Source organism: Arachis hypogaea, chromosome 17, assembly GCF_003086295.3.
Source record: "Arachis hypogaea cultivar Tifrunner chromosome 17, arahy.Tifrunner.gnm2.J5K5, whole genome shotgun sequence".
Lineage (NCBI taxonomy): Eukaryota > Viridiplantae > Streptophyta > Magnoliopsida > Fabales > Fabaceae > Arachis > Arachis hypogaea.
In genome coordinates, this window is record NC_092052.1 from 119812170 (window position 1) to 119827854 (window position 15685).

Genomic DNA, 15685 nt, shown 5'->3' on the forward strand with positions numbered 1-15685 from the left:
TAATATTTTTTAAATTTAGCTATGTTAGTAGCCATAAGTTCTATTACCTTATTTGCACAATTTTTCCATACCATTAAAACCAATTAATTACACAAATTTTTAGAAAAATAAAATTTGATGTAGAATAAATTGTACCACAAAATAATTTAGTTGCATCATAGAACACTCTCAATGTTTGCAAAATTTTTTTTGACATATTTCAATCCTCATTACTGAACAAAAATTTATATTGACTTTCATACAATGACAATCTTTTGAAGATATATTTATACATTATTACAACTTTAAGCGTAAAAAAGATTAAATTTCACCAATTAAGTAAACTTGTGCATATGTTTGACGTGAAAAAATGGTTAAATTTCACTAATTTAGTGTATGATATTTTAAGTTGTGCACATATTTTTTTGAATTTTTTTTCTCGCTTAGGAGTTGTAGTCCAATAATGACACTTCTTTAATGCTTTCCATTGCATGAAATATAAACTTTAACACATCCGTAACAATCAAATTTGATATGTGTTGCACAATACTGCATATGAAATAATTTATTATCTAAAATAAAATTTTTATACGATATTTTAATTAAAATATTATCAATCATAACATTATTAATATTACCAGAGACAACTTTTTAGATCGGAAGAAAGGTAGTGATTTCCCAAAAAAATTCTTTTCATAAAAAAAAAATAAATAAGAGTGGCCTCCTCATTTAAAAATTTATGGCCTCCCACTCCTCGGACTCTATAGACTTAATTTGAACCATAGACCAATTGTAGTCTAAAAAAAAAAAGTTTAATAAATCATAGATAATATCTGCAGAAATTATTTTTTTTATAGAAGGAGGGGTGGTGTATTGGCTGCATATTGGTGAAGGAGGGGTATTGCGGAAGTGTGGAGCTAACAGTCAACACGTCGGAGGCGTGGTGTCTGAGCTGGTGAGCGACGTGTCAGCGCTCCTTCAACACGCCAGGGACATGCTGACTTGGCGACTAGGAACGCACTGCCAACACACCGGAAGCATGGTACCTGGACACCCGTGACGCGGTGCAGAGTTCTGCGGAGTTCCAAAGCTGTAGCAGCACCATGCGAGAGGCGTGTTGCAGGCCTGTCTGCATGCAGGGGAAAACTCTCCACTCCGGAAACCAGCAAGCTCTCCTTCAACCTGTATAAATAATGGACTCTTCTTCCCTTCTATTGTGAACATATGAGGTATATGCAACTGCTGAAGCAAAGAATCAGCAAAGAACTGAGAGAGAATGAAAGAAGTGTATTAGCATGTAGGGTGTAGTGAAGAGAGTACTAGCAGGAGTGTGTAGCGAGTAGTGATATAGGAGGAAAAAAATTATTAGTTTAAAGGTATTAAAAAAAATGGTACGTAATTATACGGCGTCCGAAGAACATATTATCAACGATTTGAATCATCTTATTTATGTAAGTTGGCAAATTTTAATTTTTTTCTGTATTTAAAGTTTATTTTTTTATTTATTTAAATTTTTTTACGTATGTATATTATATATATAATGAGAATATTATTTTGTGTATTTTATGAATATTTTAAGAATATAACTATAATTTGTAAATTATGTATAGAGGGGTGCATTTAACACGCCCTCCACGTACTGCCTGCCTCAGCCAATCACATTTTGACACGTGTCAGCACGCTCACGCTCCCGCGCGTGCTGACTCAGCACGCACCCCACGTGCTGTCTTGTTAGTTCAACCACACAGTGCCACGTGGCTTCCACGCCCCCCACGTGCTTCTGGTAATAGCTCTTTGCGTGTTGAGCTTTCATCTGACACGTCCACCTATGTGTAATACACAGAGTACTCCATTTCCAGCTAAAACACCACAATGTTTTCCATAACCAAATTATTGAGCCTAATATCTGAGTCCATGTTTATTATTTTTAAATTAAATAAAAAATTAAAATTTTTTTTATTTCTTCTCTCTTTTGTAGCGCCACTCTCTAACAAAAAAAAAAGTAGAACAATCAATTTTTCTCTTTTCTTCTTGAGTTTTCGTTGTCTCTGTGAGTTACCATTTTTATTATTTTTTGTAAATTTTACTTTAATTAATTTTGGATTAATATTTCTATTTTCCTTTTCTTTTGATTTGGCTTGTAGTTATAAAGAAGCTAGGTTTTTTTTGTTTTTGTTTTTTACCGACACAATAGTGTTCATATTGTGAAAAGACATACAGTCTTATCATCAAAAAATAAAAAAAATAAAAGTTGTAAAGGTTATACTATTAATCTATTATCATAAATTCTTATTGAAATATATTAATGAATATCAATATATATTAAAATTCAAAGTTTTTTATTTTTCTAAAAAAATTTAATCAATAACTTTAGCCTTTGCCCTTAAATTTATGTATTTATTTAGTTTATAATTTATAATAATAATTTAGGTTTTTTTTAAAATTTAAAAATGATAATTATACAATTATAATGTTAATCTAGCATATATTTTTTTGATTTTTTCTCTCATTATTAATTGTTTGTAACATTGATATTGACTTGTAAAAAATAAAATTAATTGAGTTTTAGTAAGTTGCATAAGATTTATCTATGTAAATTTTCAATTGTAGGAATTTAGTTGAATCATGGGTAAGATGAAAATAATAGACTTTTTTTTTTAAAAGTCTGGCCAAAAGAGTGAAAATATTTCTAATATTGTTACATCAATAACAACTTCTTCAATGGTCGAGGTATCAAACATTAATACTTTAACTTTTCAATAGATAGTTCATCAAAGACAAAAGCGCCCACGAACTAATCCTGAATAAATGAAAGTATATCATTTGGTAAGAGATCCAAGAATTCGACCAATAGCTTGAAAGTTTCATCCAAATAAAAGAGATAAAATTCATCAAGCTTATCTTAAAGTTGGACCGAATCAATCAATACTTGATAATTATCTATTCTCGAGCGATACAAGTCATCGGCGTCGTTTTCAAACTTCTTGGTTTGAATTATACCCTTCATGGTTAGAGTATTCTATTGAAGATGATGTTGTATATTGTTTACTATGCTACCTATTTACTAAGGAATCTTCAATCAACACCGACTCAAATGCCTTCATTGAAAATAGCATCAGGAATTAGAAGAAAGTAATAGTAAATAAAATTGTCCTCTTTTAAATCTCATTAACAAAGACCCCAATTTATTTTATCATAGAGTAGTAAAATCATGTGATGATTTGATGAAGCAATCACAATATGCTGATACACTTATGAAATGACAAACATCAAAGAAAATTGAGAATAATCAACGTAGATTTGGAATATCTATTGATTGTATTAGATAGTTGACTTTTCAAGGTTGTACTTATGGAGGTCCCGATGAAAGCTCAAGTTCAAATAATCGAAGTAACTTTATTGAATTGTTATAGTTTTTTGGTCTTATAATAGTAGTGTTCAAAAGCTTATATTAAAAAATGCTTCTAGATTTGCTAAATATACTTCAAGCGATGTTCAGAAGAAAATTCTACATGTTCTTATTATAATGGTGAGAAATTCAATTAAAAAAGATATTGGAGTTGCCAAATTTTGTATCATTATTGATGAAGCTCGTGATGAATCTAAAAGAGCAAATGACTCTTTCAATATCTACAGCAATAACAAAAAGTACTTTCTTGGCAATAAAAATTATTAAAACAAGACTTTGAAATAAAATGACAAATGAATTTTTTGTAAATAAGTTAGTCATTTACATTGAAAAAGAAATTGCAGCTACTTTCAGTATAGATTCAATAATAGATAATTTTGAATCAAGAAAAAAATATCGAACTCAATTGTCTATATAAATTGTAAATTTTAACTCATTTTAACTTTAGTAATATTATTGTTAATTTTTTATGACATAAGTTATAGTTGTGATTTAAATTATTTACATAAAGCATGATATATTTTTTTATAATATTTTATAATTTTGTAAGAAATGTCTAAAATGAATTATATAGTATTTAAAGATTTTAAATATAACAACCTTTATTTACAATATTTGAAGTTAATTTTGAGATATTTATATTTAATTATTTTAATATATAATATGTTCAATTATATTGTAAAAAATAAATTCTAAGTATTAATTGTCATTTTTAATTAAAAATATATATACTTATTTTTTGTTAAAATAAAAAACTAAAAAGAAAAAACAGTCCCCATCTCCTCACTAAATATTGTCTAACTTCGCTTCTGAGTATTACAATTATTAGTTAGGTCCTTATTATCTTTTAAAATGTTGTGATCAAGTCCCTATACAATATACATTTTAGCAGAAAAGAACAATTTCTCATCCAAAATAAAAACACTTGATCACATTTTTAAACTAGAGGGATATATTTGAAAAATGTTTGTATAGCATAGGCACTTAATTAGAAATGTTTAAACCATAGAGAACTATTTGAAAATATACAATATAAAAACTAGATACGAAGTTTCAAACTATAAGCATCTAATTAAATTTTAATTGAAACTACAAAGACCTTGAAAAGTAATTTAACCTCAAATAATATTCTTCAGAATAAGATGCGAACTTGAAGCCATTAAACAACACAAACACAACTTATCCCAGAACTTCCAAGATGGAAAAAAAAATCCGTTTATTAACTATGGCATAAATAAGAAAGTCATAACTATTGCAGTCAAAAGCAAAAAAATTGCCTCAAAGACTACAAGAAGCAAGAATCATTCTTCAAGGTGAGCTATTAATAACAATTGGCATAAATTAAAATACTGTCCAGGGTATACATAAAATAATCAAATTATGGTTAATCGGTTAAAAAATCTTAACCATATTTTAGTTAACTAATTTAATAAAATAATTTTAAAAATTAAATTCATATTATTAAAAAATGGTTAACTAAAACCAAATTTTAAAAATCAGTTTTTAACCAGTTAACTAAAATCAAAATTAAATTTTATACAATTTTTGTGTTCAAATTGGTTAACCGATTCTTTTTGTAAAAATTCGTTTTTAATTAGTTAAAAACCGATTTTTTTTTTGAAAAATCTAAATTTTTTTATGTAAAAATCAGTTTTTTTAAAAATCGATTATTTTTTAAAATTGATTTTTATTTTATAATCGGTTAAAAATCGGTTTTTAAATTTTTTAACCGGTTAATACCTAATTTATCATATAAAACCAATTTGGTTAATTAACTAAATTATATTTTTGGTTAACCCAAAAATAGGTTTAGTTTTTGGATTAACCAAACTATGTACCGCCCTAATACTGTTAAAAAGAAACTTGTGACATACCTCACTTATTTTGAACCCATGATGTTCTGCCCTTTTTTCAAGGGATGGCCAATAAAAAAAATAACTCCGCTAGGGAGATAATGAGAAATCTTGACAATGTGTACAATGGGTTTTAAATTTGACCCAATATAAAAAAAAAAAAGAAACCCAAACAATTATTTCAAAAAATTAATCATCTCAACCCTAATTTACTAAAGGAAATTACTCAAACACCCTCTTCTCCCCAACGTCTGCTACTCCACTCTCAGCAATTATCTCTCTCATCGGCTATCAAACAATCATCTACGTAGTTATTAAAATAATCATCCGACTATCTAGTGAAATGATCATCCATATTTGTTAATTGCATATACTTAAATCGAATCGAATAAAATAACCATCCAATTAAAAATTAAAATAACCATCTGCATATAAGTAAATTGATCATCCAGCATATTTGATATTTTTGGAATTAAAATGTCAAAATTATTGTTGGGGTGGTGGAAACTTGAGAAGAAGTAAAGTGAAATCAAGGCATGAAATAACTAAGAAAAAGAAGTAGAAAAAGAAAAAAAATAGTGAATAGTTTTTTTTCCCTTTAACTTGGGTTAAAAATTTGAAGATGAGTTAGTTAATTGACCATGGATGATGAAGTTTTAAGCTTACTCTTGATATAGTTTTTAACATTTGATACTCTGCAAACATACTACCAATGACGATTTGGATTCTACATTGGCTTTTCTTATTTGGAAATCGTGGGTGCGACTACGGATAGATCTGCGGGAGGGGGTCGCACGACCGCACGTTGAATCACAGGAAACCCCCCCGGCTGATGAAAACGCTGTCACGGTGAATCCCCGGCTGCGGGAGGGGGCTGCATGGCCGCATGTTAGGAGGCTGTGATTGACGCATAGTGCGCGACTCGTACATTCGCGGGGAGCAATGCGGCATCGGTCGGTCCTCTGGGCGGCGGCGGCTGATGTTGCTGGCGGAACTTTTACCAGTGAGAAGGGAAGAGACGGGAAGAGAAGAAGGTACCTGAAGAAGTCACGTCACATACGGAGAGAAAAATTTGCAGTATATGTAAGTATATAACTGTTTGCTGTTGCAAATTCTTATTTTTTTTTAATTTAAAATTAAAAATTATTAAAAATTAATTAAATTAATTATCATTTGAATTAAATTTTTTTTATTCCTATGGTACACATTGTACACTAATATCATTGTCTTTCCATACTTTCTCTAAAAGAACCACTATTATACGTCATATAAATACCAAGTTTCACCTCTTGCATATGAGAAAACCATAATCTAAGAAGTTCAATCTGCAAGAGCAATAAAATTCATTCGTATGAAAAGAAAAACAGATGATGATAAACCTGAACAAAACAGAAAGCATCGTAATAAAACATAAGGGAAATATTTTAAGTAATTAGTAAGCAAATGACGTAAAATAACATACTATTCATGAATTGATGTATACCTTTACCTCATTTTGAACATTTGTAACCTTAAAACAACCTTCAAACTCTAGTTTAGGAGTGTACTCTAAATCCTCTATGTCATCACCAACACACTTCAAATCAAAGCACCATAATTATATAACAGTTTTTTATGGTTATCAGCAAGATAACAGTTCAATCTTTCTGATACATTTGATGGATGCACTGATAGGAATAAAACACACAATTCCCTACTTGCAAGAATTAGAAGAGCAACAATATCCACTCACAATAAGTATTAACACCAGCACAATAATACCCAATAGCAGCGGAAAAATCACATAAACCAGAAATTAGAAACAAGCTAACACACCAAGATTTTTAATATGGAAAACCTCCTCAATGAGAGAAGTAAAAATCACGAGTCACCAAGACCAGGATATAGCTTCACTATGATGAAAAATAGGGTACAAGAGAGTCACAAATTACTGCACAAAACGTGCATACAACAAGCCAAACAACCCAAGCTTCAAAGCTTACAAAACAAGAGCAAGAAGATGAAAATACCACAAAAATAGAGCTACTGTGCATTGCCAATATCTCTAGCAACAGATGTCGAATTGAAGATCCGAATGGTGAAATTAAAGAACCAGATGTGTAGAACACTCTATCCAAATTTGAGCTCGATCCAACGGTTAACAAATCTGCAGTGACCAATTTACAGAGATAGCTTTGTGTATGTGCGAAAATAACTTTCTCTCTTCTCTTCTCTCTAGTGTTTGGTGTTCTCTTGCAAAATGACCTCTCTCTCACTCAACCCTAACTCACTTCAGCCACTTCAACTATTCATGGGCTTGGATACTAGCATTTGGGCTTTTTCTCCACCTAGGAAGGGAGCCCAAAAACCCAACAAATCTCCCCCTCACGACTATGTGGAGGTAACCGCCAATCCGGCGATTAAGCAACAAACTTCAAACTTCCATCTTGGTAATGCCTTGGTCATCATATCAGAACCATTCTCATCAGTATGAACCTTTTCAAGTTCCAACAACTCAGCATCCAAAACATCACGTATCCAATGATACGTCACATCAATATGTTTGGATCGAGAATGAAAGGTAGAGTTTTTACCAAGATGTATAGCACTTTGACTATCACAAAACAACACATACCTCTCTTGAGTAGACTCGAGTTCCTTCAAGAATTTCTTCATCCAAAGCATCTCCTTGCACGCTTCGGTAATGGCAATAAACTCGGCCTCAGTAGTAGACAAAGCAACACATTTTTGTAATCTTGATTGCCAAGACACAGCTCCACCTGCAAAGTTGATCAAGAAGCCTAAAATGGACCTTCTAGAGTTAATATCTCCTGTCATGTCTGAGTCAGTGTAACTAACTAGAATAGGCTTATCACTTCTATAACACAACTTCATGTTAGAAGTACCACGAAGATATCTCATTATCCATTTTACAGCATTCCAATGCTCTCTTCCTGGGTTTGAAACAAAACGGCTAACACAACCAACAACATGAGCTATATCCGGTCTTGTGCACACCATAGCATACATTAAACTACCCACGGCTGATGCATATGGAACCTTTTCCATGTCTTTCTTCTCTTCATCACTTGATGGACTTTGCTTGCAACTCAATTTGAAATGTGTAGCAAGAGGAGTACTAACGGCCTTTGCTTTCTCCATTAGAAACCTGTGCAACATTGTCTCTATGTATTTCTCCTGTGACAACCAAAGTTTCTTCTCCTTTCTATCACGCTCGATTCTTATGCCAAGAATCTCCTTTGCTGGCCCAAGGTCCTTCATTGCAAATGACATTGCAAGTTGCTTCTTCAACATATCAATCCTAGAAGCATTCTGACCAACAATAAGCATGTCATCAACATATATCAAAAGGATAATAAAATCATTACTAGCAAATTGTTTAACAAATACACAATGATCAGAAGTAGTCTTCTTGTAGCCTTGTTCTGCCATAACAGACTCAAACTTCTTGTACCATTGTCTTGGAGCTTGCTTCAAGCCATACAAGCTCTTCTTCAGTTTGAAAACATGATCCTCTTTGCCTTTTACCATGAAACCTTCAGGTTGTTCCATGTAAATTTCATCCTTAAGATCACCATGAAGGAAAGCAGTTTTCATATCCATCTGCTCTATCTCTAAATCAAGACTTGCAGCCAAACTCAAAACAGTTCTAATAGAAGATCTTCTCACAACCGGTGAAAAAATTTCATTATAGTCAACTCCCTTTTTCTGCCTGTAGCCCTTGACCACCAATCTAGCCTTGTACCTTGGACACTGAAAATTTTCTTCATGCTTCAACCTATAAACCCACCTGTTCTGCAAAGCTTTCTTTCCTTTTGGCAACTTCACAAGCTCAAATGTTTGATTATCATACAAGGATTTCATTTCATCTTGCATTGCATCAAACCATTTCTTATTGTCGTCGCCTTCCATAGCTTCCGCATAACATTCAGGTTCTCCCCCATCAGTCAAGGTCACATATCCATCAGTAAATGTTACATACTCACTAGAAGGATACCTCGTTGAAGGTCGTCGCTCTCTAGTAGACCTCCTAGGATGGAAACCTGGTGGATCTTCAGGTAACTCAGGTTGATTATCAGCATCATCATCAACTGGAGCATCAATCGGATCTCCCATCTCCTGGTCATCAGGAACCAAAGGCTCATTTTGCTGCATATGCTCCTGATCTTGATTCTCTGCTAGTTCTGACAAAGGAGGCAGTTGAACTAGATCTACATCAGTCAAGTCACTGCTCTCTTGTGATTGACTCTTCTCTGCCTTATCAATGTCTTCAATGGTCTGGTCTTCAACAAACTCTATATCACGGCTTCTTACAAGCTTCTTTTCAACTGGATCATAAAGCCTGTAATCAAACTCATTTTGACCATACCCAATAAAATGCACTGCCTTGTCTTCACATCCAACTTGGACCTCTCATCCTTTGGAACATGAACAAATACTTTGCATCCAAAGACTCTCAAGTGACCATATGAGACATCTTTGCCTGACCAAACATGATCCGAAACATCATTGTCCAAAGCAATTGTAGGACTCAGATTAATCACATGAGTCGCTGTAAGTAGCGCTTCACCCCAAAAGACTTTAGGTAATTTAGCTTCAGTAAGCATACACCTAACTCTTTCAATCAGTGTTCTATTCATCCTTTCTGCCAAACCATTCAACTGAGGTATTTTAGGAGGTGTCTTTTCATGCCTAATACCTTGCTGCTTGTAATAAACATCAAATGGTCCACAATACTCACCACCATTATCAATGCGAATACATTTAAGCTTTTTACCTGTTTGGCTCTCAACCAAAGCTTGGAATTGTTTAAACTTTTCCAAAGCTTGGTTCTTTGTTTTCAAAGCATAAGTCCAAAGCTTTCTTGAATGATCATCAATAAAAGTAATAAAGTAAATAGCTCCACTAAAAGACCGTACCTTCAAAGGACCACAAATATTGGAGTGCACCAATTCCAAGAAGTCTGATTTTCTTGAAGGTTGATGCTTCTTGAAGGATAATCTTCTTTGTTTGCCAGCCATGCAATGAGAACATTTCTCCAACTCTGCATTCTTCAAACCTGAAAGAGCATCCTTTCGAGCCAAATAGCTAAGTCCTTTTTCACTAATATGACCAAGTCATCTGTGCCACAAGCTACAAACTTCTTTACTTTCAATCGCATTCACACTACCTTTTGCAATTATGGCATGCATCACATACAAACTTGAAGTACTTTTTTCTCGAGCCACCACTAAGTTGCCTTTAGTAAGCTTCCATTGTCCAAAGCTGAAAGTGTTTACAAAACCTTCATTATCAAGCCTTTTAACTGAAACCAAATTCAAGCGAACATCTAGAGCGTGTCTAACATCTTTAAGTAGTAGCTTCATTCCCATATTGGTCTCAAGACAAACATCTCCTACACCAATAACCTTGGCCAAGCCATCATTACCCATCTTAAGTACTCCAAAATTACCTGGAGTATAAGAAGTGAAGAACTCCTTCTTCAGTGTAACATGTATTGAGGCACCACTATCAATTACCCAGCTGAACTCATCATCAGAAACAAGATTGACCTTGTACTCGTAATCAGCAATATCAACAGTAAGAAGATCATCTGAAATAGAAGATACACGATCATTATCACTATCATCCTTCTTTTCTTGCTTACCTTTGTTTTCCTTTTTCCAAAGATAGCAATATTTTTGAACGTGACCCATTTTGTGACAGTAGTGACACTCAACATTCTTGTATCTTCCCTTGGATTTGCTCCTGCTTTTACCTCTATCCTTTTGAACTCTATTCTGATTTCTTCCCTTGGTTTCAGTGACTAACATTTCAGAGTGTGACGAAGAATTCTGCATCTTCCTTCTCATCTCTTCATTTAAAATGCCACCTTTAACAAGTTGCATGCTCACTTTACCATTCAGAGCAGAATTAGTAAGAGAGATACGAAAAGTCTCCCAAGAATCTGGTAGAGTATTTAGCAACCACAATCCTTGAACCTCATCTTCAAACTTGATTCCCATGCTTGACAACTGATCCAGAACCCCTTGAAATTCATTCAAGTGATCTAATACTTGTGATCCCTCCTTGTATCTCAAATTCATCAACATATTCAACAAGTACAATTTATTATTGCCAGACTTGGAAGCATACAAGGATTCAATTTGATTCCACAAAGCCCTAGCATGAGTCTCATTAGCAATGTGATTATAAACATTATCATCCACCCATTGCCTAATAAAACCACAAACTTGTTGGTGTTCAAACTCCCATTCTTCATCTGTTTTAGATTCTGGTTTTTGTGTAGAAAATATGGGTAAATGTAGATTTTTGACAAACAACAAATCTTTTATTTTTCCCTTTCATAGATGGTAATTAGTGCCATTCAAACTTATCATCCTAGTAGAATTATTTGCCTCCATCTTTCAAGCAAGTTATAACCAAATACCCAAAACTGAGCTCTGATGCCAATTGATAGGAATAAAACACACAATTCCCTACTTGCAAGAATTAGAGGAGCAACAATATCCACTCACAACAAGTATTAACACCAGCACAATAATACCCAATAGCAGCGGAAAAATCACATAAACCAGAAATTAGAAACAAGCTAACACACCAAGATTTTTAACGTGGAAAACCTCCTCAATGAGAGAAGTAAAAATCACGAGTCACCAAGACTAGGATATAGCTTCACTATGATGAAAAATAGGGTACAAGAGAGTCACAAATTACTGCACAAAACGTGCATACAACAAGCCAAACAACCCAAGCTTCAAAGCTTACAAAACAAGAGCAAGAAGATGAAAATATCACAAAAATAGAGCTACTGTGCGTGGCCAATATCTTTAGCTACAGATGTCGAATTGAAGATCCGAACGGTGAAATTAAAGAACCAGATGTGTAGAACACTCTGTCCAAATTTGAGCTCGATCCAACGATTAACGAATCTGCAGTGACCAATTTACAGAGACAGCTTTGTGTATGTACGAAAATAACTTTCTCTCTTCTCTTCTCTCTAGTGTTTGGTGTTCTCTTGCAAAATGACCTCTCTCTCACTCAACCCTAACTCACCTCAGCCACTTCAACTATTCATGGGTTTGGATACTAGCATTTGGGCTTTTTCTCCACATAGGAAGGGAGCCCAAAAACCCAACATGCACAACTTCTGGATCGATTAACAACTACAGTTGGTGCACAAGGGTTATATAGTTTACTCTAATTCAACTTGCCAGATCGTGTATGATTCATTGACTATGCCTATGATATTTACTCTAACCTCTAGTTATATATCTCAAATATAGAATCAAGGACCCACATTATATTCAATAGTTCGATGCAAACTAATCAACCTAATGTGCACCTAAAATACAAGATGTTTGGGAACTCAAACCATTTGCAAATTAATAATCTAAATAACAAGAATTTTTTATGAGAAAAATGAGAAATAAAAAATATTTGTCATGAGACTGCTGATAAGAGGTTTTTGATGAAACATGTTTTCAATGATTTGCTTCGTAATAATATATGAACAATAATAAGAGAGAGATTGATCAAACATCAGTATAACTAATTTAGATTTACCTCTCTATTTGTGATTAAATACCCTTGTCCATCTACCATGTATGAAATTATCATAATCAAATCATAGTCAGCATCAAGAAATTTGATTAGAAGTTCGTGGTCTGAATGTCAAACGCACAAACACGAAAGCATGCTGCAGAAGATCTATTCTCATCTCAAGTGTAACCCCAGTACACGCAAACATCATACCACTGGCCAGAGCATATATCTGGGTCATGTGTGAATTTAAGTGTCATAGTAACTAATAATACCAGTTATACATATTAAATCATTGGAATAACTATAAGAAAAAAGTAAAGTAGTAATACTACAAGAAAAATACTCATTCAGCCACACTTTTTTTAAGCTACATTTGAAAAGCGTAGCCTATTCTATGAATAGGCTACGCTTTTCTCAGTGATGCCTTTTTATAAGAGAAAAAGAAACACAATTTTGGCATCATTTAAAAAGTGTAGCCTTAGGTATTATAAAAATCACTTATAAAGCGTAGCCGAATGTTGATATTTATGGGTCCACTTTTTATATCTAAGGAAGCGCTTTTAGAGTGTATCCTATTTGTTAAGTTTTGGGTGCACTTCAAAAGTGATGCCTAATGTATCTAAAGCAAAAAACTTGACAACTGATAAATTTTATTCCCTAATTTTCCGAAAGCAAAACTCACATACTTAGTGAAATTTTTGGCCCTCCAAAACTCACACTCAGCCTTCATCTCAGCGTTCATCTCAATCCCCTTTCAGAAACCCTGTCACCGTCGAAGAAACCCTTCAAAGCTTACCATCGCGAAGAAACCCTCTCGCTACAGAAACCCTCTCACTCACCACTCATCGTCGCTCCTCTTCACCCTCCTCCTCGTTGCTGCGCCGCCCTCACCAGCGTCATCTCTGCGCTTCTCATCGTCCTTCCCCTTTCAATTCAATCGAGTAACCCTCATTTCTGCGCTATATACTGAGCTTAATGAATATTTTTTCTTTGATTCATCACCAATTCACGCTACCTGTACAAACTCGCGCGCCTTCTCCTTCGATTCGTCGCCGCTGCTCATCTCTTCTTCAAGGGTTTTCACCTTCGATTCGTCGTCGCTCATCTCTTGTTCACCGTTGCCAGTCATCACCGCGCTCACCAAGTAAGCATTCTGTGCCTCATTCTTTTCTTCTCGCTCATTCTCTTACTCGCTCTCTCTCACTCGCCCTCTCTGTGCAGTGTCAAAGAAACTGTATGCTCTCTAGCGACCTCTTCTCTACTCTACTGTGAAGCATCAAGGTTTCCAATGAGGCAAAGCATCGATCCCTAACAAGCGAGGTAAGCGCCCGATGATGATGATGGTTCTGTGAAATTTGGGAGGTTTTGGGTTTTGGTTTTAGGGTTTTAATTGGGGTTTTAGCTTCTGTATTCTGCGTTATTTATCTGTGGACTGCCAGATCAAAACTAAAATCACCAATGTAAATTTCACTATGTGTCAACTGAATTATTATTCTTATTTTTGTTATTGTTCTTGTTGATTTTTTCTTGTTTAAATTTCACTTTTTGCTTACGACGAATCATTGTCTAGTTCTGTAGTTTATTTCATGCCATTGGATTTGTTAAGCTTATCATAGATGTGGCCTCTTCAATTTAATTTCTCCTGTTTATGTTTTTCTGTCTTTTAGGCTTGGATTATGCTGACCCGAAAAGGAAAAGCAATTTTCTTGGAAAAGTTTTTCTTGCTGCTGGATTAACAGCATTATGCATTATCATGATCAAGCAATCTCCATCTTTGAGTTCCACTAGTCCGGTAATCGCTAGTCATCTTACACATGTTTTCTTTGAGAGCTTTTTATGTCTTTGCTTCTTTCCCCTTTTTTTGTCCCCTCCACACCAGAGATGTGCATATTCATTATAGTTTCATAGCTGTTTGATTATTACCCTTTGAAAGATATCTTAAAAGTGGTAGATTGTTGATAGAGATGAATTGATGAATGATATGAACTATTTTAATTTTTTGTCCATAAAGAGTGAAGCTTGATTATGTTTAATTACCGTTCACAACTTTTGTCAGCTAGATAGTTGAAAGAAGGAGAAAAGGGGATAGTTTGTAAGGGAAAAATTATAAAGACAAGATATATATATTTTTCAGTTATAGTTTTCTTCTTTCTTTGAACTATCCTGATATAAGAGTTTGCCTTCTCTAAAGCTAATTTTCTTTATTTATTTAAGCTAATTTATCATTTTCGTTTCTGTTTTCTCCCTTTTCCAGTTTGCCATTCGCGAACCTGGGGTAACTCATGTTTTAGTAACAGGCGGTGCAGGCTACATTGGTTCACATGCTACGCTTCGGCTTCTGAAGGAAAATTATCGTGTCACTATAGTAGTATGTCTATTAATAAAAATGAAATATTTCTCTGACAAAATCAAATGCACTTATCAGTGTGGTTGCGACAGGCATAACATTGTTTTTTCCTTTTTGGCAGGACAATCTGTCACGAGGAAATATGGGTGCCGTCAGAGTTCTTCAAAATTTATTTCCAGAACCAGGAAGGCTTCAATTTATATATGCTGACTTGGGAGATCAGACACCTGTATCCTTACCCACTTTCCTTATCACTAGAAATATTTTGTTGTCATATTTTTAACTTTGATTGAAACGTATGTGGAGAATACCCAAGAAATATTTTCTACTTAACTGGTTACCAGGTTAATAAAATATTTTTGGAGAATAAGTTTGATGCTGTGATGCACTTTGCTGCTGTTGCATATGTTGGGGAAAGCACTGAGGATCCTCTCAAGTAAGTACTTCTGGAGTTTATTCAAGCACTTCAATCTCAGTTGAATGTTCGCATTCTGCTTGTAATTTGCTCCTCCTTCCAAGTTGCACAAGTAACATGTCTATTTAGATACCGAT

The 15685-nt window shown here is 34.0% G+C and overlaps 1 long non-coding RNA gene across 1 annotated transcript; it reads left to right on the plus strand.

Annotated features, from left to right (window-relative positions):
- The first annotated feature begins 14475 nt into the window (after nt 1-14475).
- LOC140180858 (uncharacterized) lies at nt 14476-15361 on the plus strand. Its single transcript, XR_011874895.1, has 3 exons — nt 14476-14578; nt 15041-15154; nt 15255-15361. It is a non-coding gene; the product is annotated as an uncharacterized lncRNA (long non-coding RNA).
- The last annotated feature ends 324 nt before the right edge of the window (nt 15362-15685 follow it).